The sequence below is a fragment of the Condylostylus longicornis genome, unplaced genomic scaffold, assembly GCF_029603195.1.
Source record: "Condylostylus longicornis isolate FDR11 unplaced genomic scaffold, ASM2960319v2 ptg000013l, whole genome shotgun sequence".
NCBI lineage: Eukaryota > Metazoa > Arthropoda > Insecta > Diptera > Dolichopodidae > Condylostylus > Condylostylus longicornis.
This window is the reverse complement of record NW_026577982.1, coordinates 8,743,294-8,765,222: the sequence shown is the minus strand read 5'-3', so window position 1 is coordinate 8,765,222 and position 21,929 is coordinate 8,743,294. Positions and strand designations below refer to the sequence as shown.

Genomic DNA, 21,929 nt, shown 5'->3' with positions numbered 1-21,929 from the left:
ATTAAAAAAACCATAGAAAAAAAAACAAACGGAGTTTGCGCTCAATACAAAATTTACTGTTATATCTGAATTTTAATGTATTTGTAATTTTGCTTAAGAATGTGTTGATTGCTTTATTTGTGTTTGTAGCAGAAGCACGTGTTCATTATACATGTGTGCTGTCAATTGTGTCAATTCTTATTTTGAATGTTTTGAAGTATGCATGTAAATGTTCCTATTGTTTTTTGTAGTCGTTTTTTCATTCCAATAAGCTTGGAAGTATTTTTTTGAGTGTGTGAGTTACACATACTCATTTATAGTATTTTTTCATAAATATTGTGCAAAATTTTTAAGTAAATGTATGAGTGGAAATGAGCACATGTAATAAATACAAAACATGTAAAATTAAGTTTTCGATACTTTGTTAATTTTTAATTAAATTAAAAATTTAATTGAGATAATTTATAATAATAAAGTGTGTAATTTACATAATGTATGTATGTATGCAACTACATACATATATTCATGTTACAATGATAATAACGATCAAGAGTATAAATATTATAATTATTTTGGGAGTGTAAATAAAATAATTGATTTGATCTTTTGTAAAATTAAAGTAGGTGTTGATACTTCATTAATTTTGGAAAATAATTAAATGCTTAAGTTATTTCAATAATGGCAAATAGATAATTAATTTCATTATTTAAACGATTATTAATATTAATAATTGGAAAATAACTTGATTAATTAATTTCTTATTTCTTACCATGGCAATTGTTCCTATTTTACAGCTTAATGTACGTATAATATGACGTAAGTATAGGCTTGAATCTGAAAAGAATTGTCATGTGGAAAACTTAATCTTCATTTGATATTACAAATGACTCTGTACAACTTCAATAAGATCAAGTTATTACAATTTATTAAGATCTAGTAAAAAAATTATAAGCACATTTTAGTTGATCCTTCTTAATATTAATTTTTCCATGTGCCATATGTGATGTACAATTTTCAAAGTTACTGAAACGTATCTCACGTTACCAATGTTCGAATGTGTTTACATAGATAGAAAGCAATTAAATACACATAATCAATTAAACAAAAAGGCATATAACCACTCAAATCATGACATTAAAAGAATTAAGAGTAAATTTTACCAAGAATTTGATATAATCCAAAACTATATAGAGATAAAATCAATATTATTCGAATAATGAATTTAAAAAATTTGTTTTAAAAAATTCTTGCAATTTAATAAATAATATCTTATTTAGAAAATGTTATAAATATTTTATAATAACACAAAAATTGTAAATAGAAAAAATCGCAAATCTCACAAATTAAAATAAAAATTATATTACAATTGTGTTTGTAAAAGAAATTTCATTGTATGTCCTACAAGTCCAATACAATTAAAACAAACACTATCATACCTTTACTAACACACATTCAATATTTTTCATTCCAATTCCAATACAAATAAAGATTAATTAACAGTAAATGCAAGTAAACAAATCACTCACACATATATAATATTTTTATTGAAACTTCTATTACGATTTACGATTATGAATAATAATTTTTATTTAAATTGCAAAAAATTATATAAACAAATATAATATAATGCAAAAATAATATTATAATTAAATACAATTACAATTTATAATATGTATACGAATGTATATATACAAATATAATTTAAACATGTATTGGAAATTTTATAAAAGTAGTAATAAAATAAAAAAAAAACAACAATATTATTTCATTTTATTATTATTATTGTTATTATTATTACTTTACCGGCTATTTTTATACAATATATTATTTTAGTTTATTCGACGATAGTACGTCGACTATAGCGGTTGATTTGATTGTGTATTTAATAATTTTTTTTTGTGCTAAACGAAATTATAAAAAAAAAAATATTCCGATTTGTAAAAAAAAATTAATAATTGGTATATGTATAATTATTGTGTTGTTCTATTTCAAATAGAAAATAATTAATAGAGAATACAATAATCATAAATAAAATATATAAAATTCATAATATCGTAATATAAAATAATTAAATACACATAATAACGGTATTTACGAAACATATGATCAGATCGTATAACGATCATTCTCATATTACACACTTATATGAAATAAAAATAATAAACAAAAGAAAAATACTTAGTCGTTTAAAAGTTATAACTACATAAATACAATATTAAAAATAAGTGTTATAAATCAAGTAAGTAATAATTACATTAAAAGAATAGAGTATAATTTAATTGTATTCATATTAAACGAGTAAATATAACGATAAAAAAATAAATTATAAAATAGGAAATAAATAATTTTAATAGTATTCGCAGTTTAAAAGAAAATAATAAAGAAAATATATAAAAATATAAAATTATCATTTAATTTCCTAGTTACTTATTTCTTTGATATTTTGTTTTTGTTGTAAAATTATTTATTAAATACGATAAAAACAATTTTTATCGTATAATATACGTATATACAGTACAATTGTATATCACACTATATTATTGTGAATAAATAAATAAATATATTTAATATAAAATTTAACAATATATATATAGAAATAAATATAAAAATATATTGTATAAAAAATCAACAACATATGGGTGATTTTTATTTAAGATAAAAAGAATTTTAAAATTAAAAGAAGTGTGAAAATAAAAGAAGAAATGAATGAATATAAAAATTAAAAGCTTTTAAATTGTCACTTTAAATTATTATCAAAAGAATATTTATTATATTTTGTATAATATATATATATATATATATATATATATATATATTATATTTACAAATATATTTTTTTTTTGAAATTATTAAATTAAATTAGTTAAAGAATTTAAAGCGATTCAATTAAGTGATTTTCATAATTTTTTTTTTTTAGTTTTTTGCCTATTTTATTACTTTGCGCCTCTATAAAAATTTTGTGGGAAAATTTTTCAAAAAAATTTTCAAAAGTAAATAAAATTAAAAAATATAAGTGAATAACTAATTTGTTATTTAATAATATAAAGTAGGTATAAGAATATTGTGAAAATTGTGAAAAAAATCAAAGAGAAAAATTATGTGGAAATTTATAAAGAAAAAAAAATTTTTTAAGTAATAAATAAAAAATTAAAAATACAACACAATAGGAGCCACAATTTAATATTAAGAAAAAATAAAATACATACACACAGATAAATAAATAGTAAACAGGTTATAAACAAAAACAAAAATATTTTTTAGGAAATTGAAAAAAATTAAATTTTTTAAAAGAAATTATAAAAGAAAATTTTTCTATAATGAAATTATAGAAAATATTTTTATAATTATGTGAGTGGTGGTTCCTTATTTTACTAATTTGACGTTTTTTTGACGTTTTGAACCATCTTATTAAAGAAAATTTTAAAATTTAGAATGGCGTTTTTAAATCAAGAATAGCGCATTGATCCCTCTCAATGATTGTACCTCAATTTTCTTCCTAAACAAATAATAATAATTTTCCTTTTAAATAAAATATAAAAATATAATTTTTAATTTATTACTTAAGGAAATTGTTAACTAAATTTTATTGAAATGAATTTTTCAAAAAAAATTATTTTTGTTTTTTTTTTCAATTAAGATGTCGCCACCATAAAAAAAACCGTTTGATCTCATTTTTTTTTTTCGTTTGATCATTGACAATTTAATATTTTATAGGATTTAAAATTTGCGGTGTTATTAAAAATTTTGTTAGTTAGATGGTTAGTCACCTTGCTGTTAGATTGTAAAATATGACAAGCGTTAAAAAGCGTATGTATAATATTTATTACGCAGTGATTTTATTGCAAAATATTTTTTAAGAGAACCGCCGATATAAACAGCAACAATTAAGCTACCATGCTAAAGTTTTTGAATAAAATATGATTTTGCTGAATTTCGATTATGTTTATGCAGAAATTAGGGCATTTAACTAAAAGCATGTTATACTTTTCTGCTGTCTTCTTTATTCAGCAATTCAAATTGTAAGTATTGCTGAATCTATTATACTCAATAAGTCAAATTGACTTCGGGTGAAATTGAGGAATTCATAATAAACATTGCAAAATGTGTCAAATTGACGCAAGTTACGTCATTTATGAAATAATATTGTGTGTCATTTAAATCGCCAAATCAAATTGATTCGATTGTCTATAACTTGATTGAATGTCAGTTTATCTTAATCGAGAAAACAAAATATTTTTTAAAAGAATAAAGTTTCTAGTACGATTTTACATGTACTTATGCTATTAAGCAAAAATTCGTATTAAGTAATAAATTGTTCATCTCTCTTCATTATTTAGGTCAAACAGAGTACAATGACCTATAAAGAGTCTAATGATATTAATTTTTATTAATTTCTCAAGTATATTCTCTTATAAAATTAATATTTATTTAACTGTTCAATAAATAAATGTGACATCTAATGATTGAAAAAAACAAATTGTTAAAACAATAATATTATATTCGAATTTATACCTACATATACGTACACATATAGGCACGTAATTATAACAAATTTGTGCCTAATTTAGACAAAGCGTCTCTCTATTTATTTGGACGCTTTCTCATATTTATAGTTAAAATATTTGTAGTTTATGGTTTAATTAATTTTAAGTATGAACTACAATAGAATAAACTTTTAAATTAAAAATTCAAAATTCTAATTACTAAAAATGTAGCTCTTCTAAAAACAATAAAAAACAAAAAAGAAATCATTAATTAAAATAAAAATTCATTTTGAAAAAAGTTATGGCAAATTAAAAATAAGAAAATTTTATGGTAAATTTTTTTTTTTTCTTGAAATGACAAATTTTATTGTATATACCTAATTTAAGTTTCGTGCCATTTCATTAATTAATTTTAAAATGAAAATTAATTAAATTTTAAAATATTTAAAAGAGAAAATAATTGTCAGTTTAATTGCATATTATATACATAATATATAAATATATATATATATATTTTCATGTAATTAAATTTAATTACTAAATTAAATTATTAAAATTTTATTTGAATATATTTTTTAATTGCAATTAATTATTAAATATTTAATTTTGAGAATTTTAAATAAATTTATGGGTTGCTTGTATACATTCACGCTTATATGAAATTTTACAATGAGAATATTTTAATTTTAAAATTTAATTAATAGTTGTAGGATTGCATTGAAGGACTAATTAATTCAAATTAAAATTATATAGATGAAAATTATGCAAATAATTAATTTTATGAGTCATACAAGGAGGGAATTTTGTTTGGAAAGGAAAAATTTTTGTTGAATGTTGCAAAAATTCAATAAAAATTTATTTCATTATTTTAGAATCCAGATTCGAAAATGATTAAACCCACTTCTTTAATGAAAATTAAACTTTTAGTCTCAAATCGGATTAGAATATGTGTTCATTTTCAAAACTAAGAAAATTAATTACTTAATTATCGAAAATTTTTTTTAATCATAAATTTAAGCTCCAAACTTCCTTAACAGTTTTTTATATAAGCCGACGGAAATTTGCACAAAATATAAGCATATCTAAAGCAGCATATTTTTTGCAAGAGTTCAAGGAATTTCAAACCTGTATTTGAATATTGAAAGAATTTGTGGTATACACTAACTATACATTCATTAATACTTGGTATTAAATAAGTTATGTTTAGGGAATGTATAGTTATAATTCGAAATTGAGCATAAGATATCCAAGATTTTCGAAATTATAATTGATATTCGTAATTGCGAGTATAACTGAGTGTCAACAATTAAAATTTTTCAACAAAATTTCATTTCTTTTCAAATCAAAACTGTGCTTATTGAAAGAGATTACAAGTAAAATAATGTCAATTTTATATGATGTCCTTAACTTCAAAATGAATTATATTATAAGAGTATTTGACAGATTTATTTGCACCAAATTTGGAACTCTCTTTCATACATTAATCTTATTGTGTAAAATGCACTTAAACTTTTACATACATATAATATGTATATGTACTCATTAAGTTAAATAGTTAACGTGACATACATAAAAGTTAATGTCAAAATAATGTTAATATTGCAGTTAATCTTAATAGATCAAATGTCAATTATGTGATATTATAAATTGTTTCAAATATTATTTCCCGGTTTTAATTTAAAACAGTAATTTTATATCTTGTTTCAATTGTTTAATATTTCTGAATGTTTGCCTTTTTTTTTACTTAATATTTCTGAATGTTTGCCTTTTTTAATGAAATTGCAATAAAATTTAAAAAAAAAGTAAGTGTATAATTAAGTGGTTATGTACCTTAACACATAATTGTACATATAGTTTCTTTAAGTCGAGTGAAAATAATTTTTTGAAAAAAAAAAAATGTTAACTGCGATGATACCATATCAAATAAAAATATGAGAAACGTATAGATGACACTTTATTTTTTATCTCTACTTTTTTTTTCTTTTTGACTTTTCGCATTCATTTTCGCAAAAGAAGGAATTTTTTTTTTTAATCTATCGGTTTTTACTGTTAAATTATATACTTATAGTCGCGTTATCATTCAATTATATCCCATCAAAATGTCATTACAGAAGAAATGAATAATATGTATATGTACTATATATACATATACAATTTACTACTGTAAAATAATATTGATTATTGATTATGTATACCCGATTTTGAAAATGATGATGATGACGATATGTAACTGTGTGTTCATACAAAATAATTACGTCTCGTTTTCGTTCTGTTTGACATGTGTGTTATTAATGTAGTCTTCATCGCTTTATAAGAAAATTAAATAATTATTTTACAATAACAGAAAATCGTGACCAATTTAAAGGAATAAAAAAAAAATATATTAAATTTTTTTTCCTTTTGTTTTGTTTTCTTTATTTTTATTTTAATTTTCGAGTTTTTAACGTTAATATTTATGTTTTGGTTTTTATAATATTGTTTTTAGTACATTTTCGTAAGATAAAATAATTGATAATATTTTACTTTAGTATTTTACAATTGATAGCATTTATATTTATTATTATTAATTAAAAATTGATTTAGTCTGCCCATTTGCCATCCAGTTAAGAACATAATTTCTTTGGAAAAAAGTTATACAGCGATAACAGACCGATAATGATTACAAATTGCACTTACATTAAATTATAGATTTTACACAATTGTACTGCAAGGTAAATAATTCTGGCATGTAATTAAACTAACTCAATTAAAATTGTGTTTATTCGAAATTATTTCTGCAAAATATTATGATTAGTAATTAAATCTAATTAAGTTTCATATCTTTTACTCTAGATGGCATTTTTTAATGAATTTTTTTAGTTAGTCACAATAAACTAAAAGTACAATAACTGCAAATATAATAAGAAAATATTTTGATATTTTGAATTTAAATAATTTTAGCACAAAAGTTCGTTCAATATTCGGTTCTATGTATTTATAACAATATTTCAAATGTGTGAAACGAATCGAAACTAATATAAAAATCTTGAACTTTAAATTGAAATTTTCTCATTAAAATGACAGAAATGACAGTGTTACCAATTTGAATGGAGAAATTACTTTGACATTATTGAAGTTTTATTTTTATTATCCCACCGATTTTTATCTTCAAATAATCGATTATTTTATTGAATCATTAAAAATCGAGTTTTCTTACATATACTTGCAAAATATTTTTGCATATTTTCGTGCTGTCAAAAAAATATTTTCTTTAATTGCAATTTTAATCAAAAAATCCTTTGATATTATTTAATTAACTAGCTATTTTTCTTGTAATTAAAAATTTTCAATGAAAATTTGCTCTCTTCATTTACCATTGTTTCACAACTAATTTGTTTTTTTATTTTAACCATAAAAAAATAAAAAATAACTGCTTATTCTTTTTTCAAATATTACAAAAAATATACGAGTAAGAATGCATATCTCTGCTGAAGTTATTCAAAATGTTAACATGCAAAAATTGCATATAAATTAACGAATTAAAAAGTATTAAATAAATTTTTAAGAAAAAAAAAAATTCAAACTAATTAAAAATGAAAAAAAAATTCTTTTAATTTTGTTTTTCTTTTTTTGATATTTTTTTATTCATTAAAATCTCATAAGTATTTAAGATTTTATCATTAACGCGCGCATATAAATTGCATACTAATAAACACTATTGGGCAATCATTGATTGGGTTATTAAAATAAAAATTCGATAATCATTAAAAATATATTTAATTTTTTTGTGAGTGTGTGTGTATGGGTACAAAAAACCTCATAAAAATTATACGGTATTCAAAATGTCATAAAATTCCCGAACAAAAAAATACTAATATCTTAATATATAATTTAAAAGACTTAAAGAATCAAAGAAAAATAAAATTTGTAAGCATATAACAATCAAAAACGAATTAGTAAAGAAAAAAAATTGAAAATATATTTAAAAAGAAAAAAAAATTAAAATATTTTTTATTATTTTTATGCGTTTTCATCAATAATAATTATTTTGTTCAGTTTGTGGACCTACATATGTGGGCAGGGTTTGCGTACAAAATTTCAAAAAAAAAGTTGCAATATATAGTTTATTAATTAATAGTTATTATGTACAATTAAATTTCTAATTTCTTATAAAATTATCATACCGGCTAATGACGCTTAACTTGTCTCTTCGCACATTTATAACGTCTCTGTCAAAGACGATTAATTTTTTCAATAATAAGTCACAATTTTTGAAATTTTTAAATAATCGAATCGCACATTCTAATCTGATCATCCAATTTTGCCGGCTATTAAATATTTTTGTTGTCAAAATCATGTGATCCGACAAGTTTTGAGAATTTTTTTGATGGCACGTAAAATGCCTTATTTACACGGATTACCTTCCATCGAATACAGCTTTGGAAAACGATGTTAAATATGTAATTTGTTATATCGCACTAGAAATTTATATTCTAATTTATCGATTTAAATAAAATTTAGATGCAAATTTTGCAATGATTTTTACAATATATTCCTAATACGTTCAATACACTTGCATATTTCTAGGCAAATAATATATTTTATTATTCAATTGCAAAAAAAATTTCTATATGTAATATTTTTCAATGAATCCTTTGAAGTGTTCGTATACATGGGTCGCCCTCACAATTATTGTCACAATTACAGAGATTATTTTTTACTTACATTTTTTAAAATAAAAATTTTGTACTCTTGTTTTGAATTTCTTATACTTATAAAAAAAAAATTAAATGTCAATTAAAATTTGATTATTTTTATTACATTATTTTTTTATTTAAATTAAATTTTATTTTTAAATATTCTTTTTAAAGAACGGAAGAAGGAGAACGCGAAAACTAAAATATTATATTGATTTTAATTGCATATTTTTAGAGCAGATTTTTAGATTCTCTTATACAGAATGTGTAAGTGGTTGCACTTGTATCTAGTTGAACATGCTATACAAACATACATACATGAGAATTTAATTTTTATAATATTTTCATGATTATTCCTTATTTTTTTCCAATTTCAATTTATTAGGTGAATTGGCCAATTATTGCCATTATTTTTATTTCAATTTAAATAATTATATTAATTTTCTTGAATTTAAAATTAAATGATTGTATAAGTACATTTAATTAAAACGTTACATAAAACTATGCTTATGATTATTAAAGCAAGAAAATCTTAATTTCATACAGTATTAATTTGTGAAATTAAGTTTTATTTTTTTTTCTCAATATACAATGAGAGTAATTGTGTTATTATTAACATTTTAATATAATAATAATGTGATAATTAAATGCACCTATATATAACACAATAATGAAATGTAAGAAAAAAAAATAATTGTATTTTACAAAAAAAAAAAAATAATAATTGGTTCTACTGATATTTTTTAATTATCGTATATACACAATCAATTGTTTAAGTCTCAATTGCATTTAATTATGAGATTTTGAAAAATAATTATTATTAAATAGTACTTATATATAATTCGTATTTTAAGAAAATTGTTATTGCATGTTTCAAAATTTAATTTTCAGTAAAGCAATTTTCAAAGATTTAGAGGAAAAATTTAATTAAATTCTATATTACATACAAGGGTATGTGGGTACTACATCAATAATTAGCAAAAATCATACATGTATACAACAAAATTTTGATTCAAACTCTCCCAATTTAAAATAAAAAAGAAGTGAGAATAATCTTATCAGAAATTATTTATTGTAAAATTAAATCAACAAAGAGAAAGGCGAAAATTTATATAAAATAAAACTTTAAAGTGGTTAAAGCTATGCAACTCTCAATTTAAAAATCCTTTAATTATTTAAATTAATTTTTTTAAACTCATTTTTAAACTCATTCGAATTTATACCACAAATCATATTAAATTTTGTCTTTTACCGTAAAATATTACATGCTAAAACATAGTAGAATTGTAATTAGTCCAAAAAAATTTAATTAAAATCATACTCATTTTCATATTTTGTACATATAAGAAAACTAACAATAAATATTTGGTTGTAAATCGAGTCTAATTGTAAATCGAAATTAGGGATGAAAGCCAAATTTACTAGTTGTAGGATCAAAATAAAACAATAATAATGGTTAAATGAATAAAGGAATCAATCCTCTCTCCAGTTTGTTCACTTGTTAAAAAGCTTTATATTGTGCTCTGTACGTGATTAAAAACTATTACTAATCTGAAATATAATCTATAAATGTCATCTGTTTTTGATCTCAAATTTATTGCACTAAATACATGCACAAATATTTGCCTAAATTCAATATTATTTTATTATTTACTATTTCTATAACAAGTTATATAAGTAATAATATATATAATGAACATTAAAAATATTTACTTATGAAAAATGAAAATCAAATTTAAAATAAAATTAAATTGCAATGAAAATTAATTCGTTTTGAGTAATTTAATATTAATTGAGTTCAAGTTTTGTATAAATAAATATTTCTATTAATTTAAAATAAAAAATATACACTTATACATTTTACTTATATGTGGGCTTGAAGATTTTATATACAAATATATAATTGCATATAAACGCAAACTGACTACTTAGTATGTATTACACTAACTTAAAATACTTAAAAATATTTAATTAATAGGAAAGTTTGAATAATAAATTAAAGAAATAGAAAAAAAACGGCGGCATTTAATTAAATCGTTGATTTTTTTTTTGGTTTTTAATTAGATTTTTTTTTTATTTTACATTGATTTGTAACTTTTAATTAGATTCGATTATTGATTGTTTGCTAACTTACTTTGCTTGTAATTCAAATGCTTACTTATAGAACATTTTTAATTGAATTGTTAATTTTTTAATTAACAACAATTATTTTCCTCATTATAATATTAAAAATTCAATAAAAATATAAAGGATTTGCAATTTTACTTGTATGGAATTATATAATTTTATAATCACAAATTAATTCTGCTGGAATGAATTTTGTTATATAAACATGTACATATATGAATAATAATTACTTAATTCTAAACTCATGCGTGTTACATAAATACATATGATTATAAAATATATTAATTAAGCAGTAAATTTTTGTTCTACATACCTTTTAAATGCCATTATAATTTAGTATTGTGGGCGTAACAATTTTAAGTATCGTTTAACCTGTTAAATACAGCTATAATTAAAATCCAATTATTGAAGCTTTTGTTATAAATAAGTATGTAATAATGTCATAATCTCCAAAAACAGCCTACAAATTTAAATATTTAGGATGTTATTTATTTTTTATATAAAACTTTGAAACCATTTACCAGAATAAAGCCAGACTACTCCTCTCAATTATTCTCTTGCATAGGCTAGCGCTAATAGATAGAGTAAACAAAAGTCAAGTTGCATATAGCATTTAAAGTATATAAAACTTCCAACTAACTTAGCCTATATAAAAAAGACTTTCAATCTATGAAGTCTAAATTATTGGAGACTTTGAGCATATTTGTTATGGAATTGCAACTTGGATGACCTTATATTTTCTAAGAAAAGCAAATGCCAAACCTGCAATATGTAAAAATTTTGAGTTTAAAAATGGACAAACACAACAAATATCAGTATAAAATACCTCTCAATTATTTTCCACTCCTGTCAAGGTAGAATAGCGTTTATATTTTTGATGTAGAAAAATATTATTTACTTTTAAGTTTGGATCTTATAGTTTCTTAAATAATCTTGGATGTTTATTAAAATTCTGATTGGTACTAAAATAAATGTAATTATTATTTTTTTAAAATTATTTTAAAAAGATATTTTCAAGATGAAAACGTATTGTACACTGTATATTTTAAATATTTTACAAAAAATTCCATTAATATTTTTGTTTATATAATATAAATAAAGATAAGATTTTGAAGCGTAAACAGAAAAAAAGATTTATTTTTCTTTAACTTCAAAGAAAAGCAAAATTAAAAAAAAAAATTACGATCTGTTAATTTTTAAGTAGTTTTTCATAAAATTTATTTTTTAAACACTTACTAGCTTTATAGATGAACTTCAGCATTTTTGAAATAAAATTTAAATATAATATCGAAACAGAAATAGATTGCACTCTTGCGGTAAATTGTAATTATTCCTACTGTTTCACAGATTCCTTACCCATTGAAGACATCGGTTACTTGCATGACTAAAGGAGGTTTGAAAGCAACAAGTCATAACTGTAATCTATATACGCAAATATGATTTGCAGCCACGAAACATGTTTTATTAAAACACACACATCACTTGCATATCAATAATAATTTATTAATCCACATAACAAATTTTCTGCAATATCTGTAACTTTACATTGAATTACTTTAATTTTGAGTACAGCTTGTTATTTGTTACAATTTAAATTAAATTCCCTTATATTTTCCGCGTAAATATTTGCATTATATATGTACGTATGTACATATTATACAACACAAACATATTGCTGGAATGTGTTAATAACTGAAACGTCATTCCCATATTAGGTGTAGCATTCAATATATTGTCGAAATCAGTCAAATTTAGAGTGAGAAAAATCACATTTAGATGTTAAAAATTTTATAAAATTAATTCACAAAATTACATTATTTCGAGACGAATATTAAATTAAATGTTAATATTAAGTAAATATTTATTAAATAAATTTTAAGCTTGTCACAGGGAACTATATTGAAATTTTAATTTTATTTTAAGAATTTATTAATTTTAATGTTGATTGCTATATTATAAATAAAGTTGCACTTCAGTAATATTTACTTTAAGTGATAATTAAAATATCAAATATAAAAAAAATGATTAAATTTTTTTTTCTTACGTCCGGTTTTAATTTATTGGAAAAATTTCTTAAACAAATACACAATTCTATTTACATACTTTATTTGCATTCGTTTTTAATTCTTGGGTACTGTTTTCATCAGACTTTGTCTGTTGACAAGTAAAATTTCTTATTAGATTTATTGTCAAATTTTTTACAAATTTTTTAAAAACGACAACAATAAATTTTTTTCGAGATGTTCCAAACTCCCAAAAAGCTAATTTTTATTTTGGATATAATATTTGTAGAAAAAATTATTAAATTTGACGTAAAAATAAATTTGACGTGAAGCTTTATCACATAATTTTAGTCTGATATATAAACAATCTCAGACTTTGTTTAGTCGTAGATTTTATGTTATTTGTAAACGCAGGTTCACATGTATTTATCCTAAATTAAAGTTTAATCCTAAATTAAAGTTTAACAGATCGTAATTGAGAGATATACCGTATAAATTCAACAGATCGTAATTGAGAGTAGATCGCATCGTAATTGAGGTTCAATATATTATTATTATATGTATTAATAAAATAATTTTATATATAAAATGTCAAATGCAAAATTTAAATTTACTGTACGTGATGTAGATAAGTACTCGATATAGATAGTTATGCTTGGCATTTCTAAGAAATTTGTACAATAAATAAGACTACCAACTATCCCTTTTAAATAACCGGACACTATGGAATTACATATTTACTCAGTCAATACTTATTATTTAGTCAGTCACGCTTTTTTTTATACAAGTGTATAATAACAAAAGCAGTAAAACGATAACAAGAATTTTAATTGAATTTTTTACTAGTTGATTTATATACATGTACATGTGTGTACGTACATAATATTGAATTTGTTTTCAAGATCATAAGTTTTTAATTAATTATTAAATTAATTAAAATTTTTTGATTTCGTTTTTTTTTTGTGTTTTTAAAACTTAAGTGTGTCAAAGACCGATTAAATTGCAATTTTTTTACAAAAAAATAAATAAAAATTCAATCAAAATGTAAAAAAAATGAAAAAACTTCAAGACATAATAAATTAAAATGTAATGCGTTTCAATATTTACAATAAATTATCAAATTATTTACAATTAAATTTAATTAAAATTTATAAATTTTTCCAAAGAAAATGTGTATGTTTGTTTGTACATTGTATACTTTTTATGTCAACAAGTAGTGGTGTAAGAAAAAGTTTTTTGGTTTTCTTCTTTTTCACTTCATCTATGAAAATTGTAAACGTAAAAATATTAAATTGTGTTTACACAAAAATGCTTTATAAACGAAATGCAAAGACGTGTGTAAGATTTAATGTTTTATGAAACAATGAACCGGAAGAACTAAACGGTTCAGTAGTTTAAAGTGGCCAAAGTACAAAATTAAATTCCTTACCCTAATTCAATAGTTTTCAAATATCGAAAATTCTTTATTTGTCAATAAACTTGTAATAATAGCTGTTGACAGGGCAATTTGTTTTGAAGAACTGAAGTGAACGAATGACATTTTTGAACGAAATAATTAATTTTTGCTTTGCATATTCACGATCTTTGACTGGCATTGTAAACTTATTGAATTTAATAAACACATATAATGACATACTCGTATTATACAAAACGGACACGGTCAAATATATTTGCATTCCATGAAGTGCAAATAAATTCTTACAATCGCAAACTGTTTACTCTCTTGTGTCACTTACTTTTTAATTAAAATAAGTGTGCAATGTGCGATGTCGCAATTACGTATGTTTGTATATAAATTTTAATAGCTTGTACTATATTGGAAATGCATCTTAATTAATTCGATAATTTCAAATATTTACATCGTATAGATTTAATTAAATAAAAATTCCTTTAGATATTTCTCGTTTTTTTTCTTTGTTTATTCCTTTTTTTTACTTTACATTCTTGAACATTCTTAATTATTTACAATGTATAAGTACTTAACATTTTTCAATAAAATATTTTCACGAATGGATACTGTGAGTTGATGCATTTTTGAATAAAAGTTTAAAAATTTTGAAATATAAAATAAGAGAAAAAAAAGAGGAAATTCAAGAAAAATCTTAATAATTTCAAACTGATATTTAGATCGAGCATAAAAATAAATTGGTTTGAAGTAATTTAAAGATTTAACACTGAGTTATTAACATAGTTTTTTTTGGTTTTATAGTTGGAAGTGGTTAATTGTAAATTGTTAATTGATAATATTACAAACTCATAAAATTCAACTGGTCAAATTTATTTCAGATTGTTAAAAAAAATTGACAATATTGCAGACATTTTTTAAGTTGGTTTTTTTTTTTAAATAATTTCAAATTATCTCCATCAATTTTTATAAATTGAAGCGACAAAAATACAAGATAAGTATATTGATTTGAAAAAAATAAGTTCTTAATCCGTTATGTGTAAGGAGCAATATCGTACGTTTCATAGTATCGAAAATCAAAAAATATTTGCAAACAATTTAATATAAATGATGAAACAAATAATTCATATAAATGATTCAGTCACTTGAAATTTCAAACCTTTGATGTTTGAAATTTCAAAAGACTGAATTCAGAAAGGAGCAATGAAACGATTATTCCCCGAAGCGAAATTTACAAAAATAATGTTTAACTTTGTTTATGTTTTCAATTATATTTTTCTTAACCGCATTCAACTGTAACTTATATGGATCGAGAAAATCTCGGAAATGAAATTTAGGCACCCTGCATAAGTTTTAATTAGATTTCTCGATTTTTAAAGCTGGGGTAACAGTGCGTCGCGACTGCGTGAAGGAATCTATTGCGTTTATAAAATTAAATTACACAAGTTTTATTAATTTAATTGTCATAATGGACTTCATCAAAATTCATTCGACTTAGATTTTTTTCTTTTTAATTATCTCTTAATTAGCATGAACAAAATCATTATTTTATAGGATCATTTATATATTTTTTTCTTTTTTTCAATTTTTATTTTTCTTATAACATTGTGATTTCATATTTGTATACGCAATGTTAATTTCTTTTAGTATTTGGAACATTCAAATGTAATTACGTACGTCATTATAATATTGTAATTAAAGAAATTTTAAGAACAAATTACAAAGATGAATTTCAATTATTACAGAAACGACAAAATGCGAAAATAAATAAAATACTATAAAAAGTAACATTTTTACAAGACAAATTTTAAAGAAAATACTAAATTGTATTGTGTACTTATTTTTTTTATATATATGATAATTGTTATACGTATAAAGTAATATGTATATCTAAGGACTTAAAAAATTATAATCAATTTAAAAAAAAATCAAATTAGTGTTGAAATTCACTAATTATTTGCCATGTTCTTTTTCGAAATGAATAAAAAAACAAGGGTTTTTTTTCCTCTCTCTTTTAATTTTTTATTTTTTTATGCTATTTTAAAGTTTTTTAATTTATTTCAAAATTCTTTTCTATAATAAACATTATAGTATAAAAATATGTTTAATCACATATGGTGTTTATTTTATAATTTTTTTCAGTTTCAGAAATTTCTAAAAACAAAAACGGAGCAAAAATTGTAAAGAAAACAAGTGAAAAAGTTTTTGCGCGTTTTTTCCCATTTTTACTTAATTTTGTGTGATCTTGAGAAAAAGTGAATTAATTTTTAAAATAAAAAAAAAAAAAACAAATAATTTTATGTTTGAGTAACACGAAAAAAAATATGCAAAAGAAATACAAATAAAATTAAAAAAAATTGAATGAAATTATAAAAATATCTTTTTTACAAAATAAATGATTAAGAGAGTATCAACATTTTTTACATAAAACATACAAACATTTATACATAAAATTGTATAGTAAATTAAAATACCAAAAAAAAAAGTGCTGTAAAAAAATATCGCGACGACAAATAATAACGACAACAATAATAAAAATATAGCAGCAACAATACCGGCAACACAACAACACACAGAAACAGCACACATAAATAAAATTAAAGATCACTTTAAGAAATTTTGTTAATTGGATAAAATAAAATCAAAAACATTAAAATAATCACTTAACAAAATTATATACATACATGCATATATATGCATATTATGTGTGCCTCTATATACATGTACGAATATTGTAAAGAAAGGTTATGTACATAAATGTTTTCTTATTAAAAAAAAAATATAATTAAGAAATTATTATAGCTACTCTATAAATTTGCTTATTTCGTTTTCATATCACATAATATAATTGTACTGCGTTAGCATTGTGCGATGAGGCTTTGTACTTTATCATTGTATATCATGCAATCATTACATACACATAATATAATTCACAATAATTAATAAGAAATTTAATTGAGTAGAAAATCTCTTTTGTTGCTTAATTCATTTTTTGCAAAAATAAAAACAAAATAAAAATAATAAAATTGAAAAAAGGAAAATATTTCAAATTTTCTCCTAAATTAACACAAAAAGAAATTAAAAAAAAAATAAATACACATACTCATACTTATTTAAAATAAAGTGAATAAAAGTGAAAAAAAAAATTTAATTAAATAAAAAAAATCTCAAAAGTGTTAATGAAAATTAAAGTGTTGCTCATCTCATTAGATTTGATTCCATTCATTTGACATTTCTATTTAGTAGTTGATATTATTGGCGCGTTGCTGCGCTTTTCTATTGCTATAATAAAAAATTCTGAAAATTTTTTATAAAATCATCAACGTCAAAGGTTTTGTGAAAAAGGAAAAGTGTTTTTTTTCGGCTCTGCTTAAAAATAAAATATAAAAAAAATTTGAAAGAAAAATTGATTTAAATTAAATTTGTGTTATTCATTTTAAAAAGGAAAAATTTATATAAAAGAAAAAAATATAAGAAAAATCAAAAATATTTCACTAAAATTTTATTGTTGTTTTCATTAATTATTTTGTCAAAATAATAAAAAAAAAAAATAGAAAAAAGAAAGAAAAAGCGCAGAGTGACCGCAGAAAAATTTTTTATTTTGTCATTTTATATAATTTCGTTTTTGCTAAATGCTACAAGTGATTTAAATGATATTTGACAGCTGGTAGTGTGACCGGTGATTTAATATTATAACGACAACAATAGTGTTGATTTTAAGGAAAAGTGTTCTAAATAAATAGAATTTTTCTCTTTATATAAAAAAAATCTATATAAAAGAAAAAAATTTATTTGTATATCTGGGCTTTTTTTCTTTCAAGAAGTTTAAATAAAAAGCATTCACAATTGTTGCCAACAGTGATAACTATGTAAGGCTTAAAATTGTTTTATATTTTTCATTTAATTATTTTTTTAAATTTTAGTATGTTATTATTTTTAAAATATAATATTTAGTATATAAGAAATTTTAAATAGTCATATAAAAATATTTTAATAGAATTATCAATTTTGCCATGGCTATTCTCACCATTTTTTTTTTATGCTTAATTTTGAATTATTAAAATAATACACCAGTTAAAATTATTGACATATTTGTTTTTATATTTTAGGACGTAAATCTTTCTTTTCTGTTATATTTTGTATGAAAGTAAAACATTTTAATAAAAATAATATAAACTATGTATGGGTATTGAATAGATTGTAGGAAAAAATTGTTAGAATTTGTGGGAAATTCTTGTTTTGTAAAAATAATATTGTCGTTAATGAGTATACTACACGATTATTTTAGCAAACAACCACCTTAAAATTCCAATATATGTTAATTAGCCAGTATGTATTGAATATAACCATCGATTGGATAACCGATAGAAAAGAGAATAATCACTTCTGTCTCTCACGACCGCTTTTTGATAGCTGGCTAATTTCTCTAAGTGATGACACTCATAAAGTGTGTTGCCCAAAAGTCTGTTTAATCATAAAACGGTCTTTTGGAAATCACACAAATGAATTTTAGTAAAAAGGAAAACTTATTTATTTTTATAATCTTGCATACTTATTCTAAAATAAAAAATTCTATTAAATTATAATACATTTGGAAATAAAATTCATGTGCGCTCTATTTTGACATTTAAAACAAGACTTTTTATTTGGTGTGTAATCAATTTTAAAGTTGTTTTCAAACTTAAATTTATTAAAATTGAAAGAATGAAAAAAACGCGGATGTAAAAGTTTTTGAATTAAAAAAACGCAGCTACTGTCACATTGTGTTTCAAATGTCATAAAGTTAAACGTTCATATGTCAAATTATTGTTGTAATTAACTTATTTTTTTTTCAAAATCCCTCCAAGGAATAATTACTTTAATTTCACATTTAGTTTGATTTTTTTTTCTTGAAAATTTAATTAAAATAAAATTTATATGTTCTCTTAAATTTCTTTTTTTTTTGTATTTGTTATAAAAATTGCAACAAAAATTATTGTTAATATTTTTTGTACATACACATTTCATATCAAGAAAAGTAACAAAAAAATAGCCTTAAGGTGATGATTTGTGATATAAAAAATGCGAAGTATATAAAGTAAAATAATTGCAATTTAATTATGAAGGCATCTTAAATTGCTTTGATGTTGTTTATATTGATGATATGATTGTGATGATGACCGGCTTTTAGTAACTTAAATAACTTTTATTAAAAATGCAAACAAATTCAATGGGATATAATTTGAATACATTGTACGGTTACAATGTCTAATTATGTATTTGTGTGTGTATGTACAGAGGACCTTAAATCAAGACTTAATCAACAAGTTTTTTTTTATTATTATTCGTGCATTTTATGATGAAAGATGTTGTAAAATTACATTGGTTGGTATTGCTGTACATGGATAATATTTTTATGGAGTAAAATTGCAATAAGCAAGTTGGGGAAACGGACATGCACATGCATTTTCTTTTATGCATACGTAAATTAACAACTTGCTTATAATAAAAAGAGTGATTCAAATTAGTAAGAAGGTTTATTAATTAGCTAACAATTATGATGTCAATAGAATTTTATTATGCATTTGTTTCTTTTAGGTTAAAACTGAATTATTAAAACATCTTTTTGGTTTTAATATAAAGCGCAAATTATTCAAGTCTATCTACCTACCTACATATGTACATATATATGTTTTCAAAGTATACCAAAAGTTGCGGTACAAAAATGAAGCTTGTATTTAGAAAATTTCACCCGGATTTCCTAAAATAGCATTAAACATGAAAACACTTAGACATTACTTAAAACTGGATTTTTGTAAGTACCGTAATACTTTGTATAACTTGTTTCTTTACGCTTAGACTAGTACCTACCCTACGAACAATCTTATATTTTAGATTCAAGAGAATTATTTGCTATATAAATATTGTTAGTGGGAATGAATCAAAAAAACACACTGGGATTCTGATTGCCTTCAAAATTTAAATGAAAATTCCTTAAGGAAAAATAATGCTGGAAAACCTTTTTTGTACTTACATTGTTTGCAAGTGCAAACTCAATAATTTTTGTTTCGCGATCACATACATTCTTATTAAAATTAAAATCATGTTAAAAGAAATAATTTTAAACTTTGAACATTTTTAATTTTTTTTTCTTGTTCCAAATTTTTCTTTTCTTTAACTTTTCTTTCTACCTTAATATTTTTTTTTATTTCGTCTTTTAACTGGACCTTAAAGGTGATAATTTAAAACGCACGAATATTAAATTAGAGTCTGTTTAAGATATTTTTTAATTTAACTGAGCTTAAAGAAATAAAAAAATTAAGTATAATGAAATAAAATTAGTGTTTAAGAAAAATAATTTATAGGGATGGAAACTTGGTTTGTGATTGTTTGATTAAAAAATTTTTTTGATTGAGAGTAGGTAGGTGCCAACCTGTAGGTACATTTCAATATTTAAAATTTTTAAAAAGTATTTTGGTATGGCATATTTTTGTTTGGAAATTTCAGGTTTTTTAAAAATCTAATCGTTCAACTTATATTAGGATAAGTAGGGCGTTTTAGTCAAGGACGAACATCCAAAATTTTAATTAAAACTTAGGATTTAATTTGGTTTTTTCGTCTTTTAAATATTAACATTGAACAATATAACATTTTACTTTGCTGAAACGTTCATAAATTTCATATTTCAGCCTAAATCAGTTTAAAATACCTGAATAATGGGATTTATATCATAAGAACGTATGAATAAAATTCAAAATTTTGATTTGATTTTTGAGTAACACTACAGTCCCGAAAACTAACATCAATTCTAGTCAAGGTATTATTCCGATTAATACAATGTAGGATAAAAAAAAATTAAATCAGTTTCCAACCCAAACTAATTGTTCTCGTCTTTACAACTTGAGTGTGTTCTTATAGTTTCTTATAGCTAAGTTTTAAGTATTATTCAAGATTTCAAAATCACGAATATATTCACTTGAATATTTTAAGTTATTTTTATCATTGGTACTTGTTACTTATTATTTTGTTGATTGTACATTTATAATTTGTTATTCATGTTGATTTGATAGTTTTGTTTTTTCCTGCTTTTTGTTTTGTTGTATGCTGTTACAAATTAAATTAAGATGCGCTCATGATTTGCAAATTGAAAAATAAAATAACAGAAAAAAATAATTTTTTTGTTGTTAAATTGAAAATTAAAATGTTAAATTTAAATTTTAAATAAACATTCACATTTATTCATTTAACATAAAATCCACATTATTGTATAGGAGTA

The 21,929-nt window shown here is 21.7% G+C and overlaps 1 protein-coding gene across 3 annotated transcripts in view; it reads left to right on the top strand.

Annotated features, from left to right (window-relative positions):
- Positions 1–1,861: 1,861 nt before the first annotated feature.
- Positions 1,862–21,929, top strand: part of LOC129605340 (LIM domain only protein 3) — a 150,430-nt gene continuing 130,362 nt past the window's right edge. Inside the window, exons 1-2 of one of the 3 annotated variants that reach the window (XM_055515033.1) lie at positions 1,862–2,218; positions 16,817–18,543. The gene's annotated coding sequence lies outside the window, so the exon portion shown is untranslated. Of the gene's footprint in view, positions 2,219–2,943; positions 3,211–16,816; positions 18,544–21,929 lie in introns of those variants that run through there. The other 2 variants (XM_055515035.1, XM_055515034.1) reach the window with 2 other exon arrangements.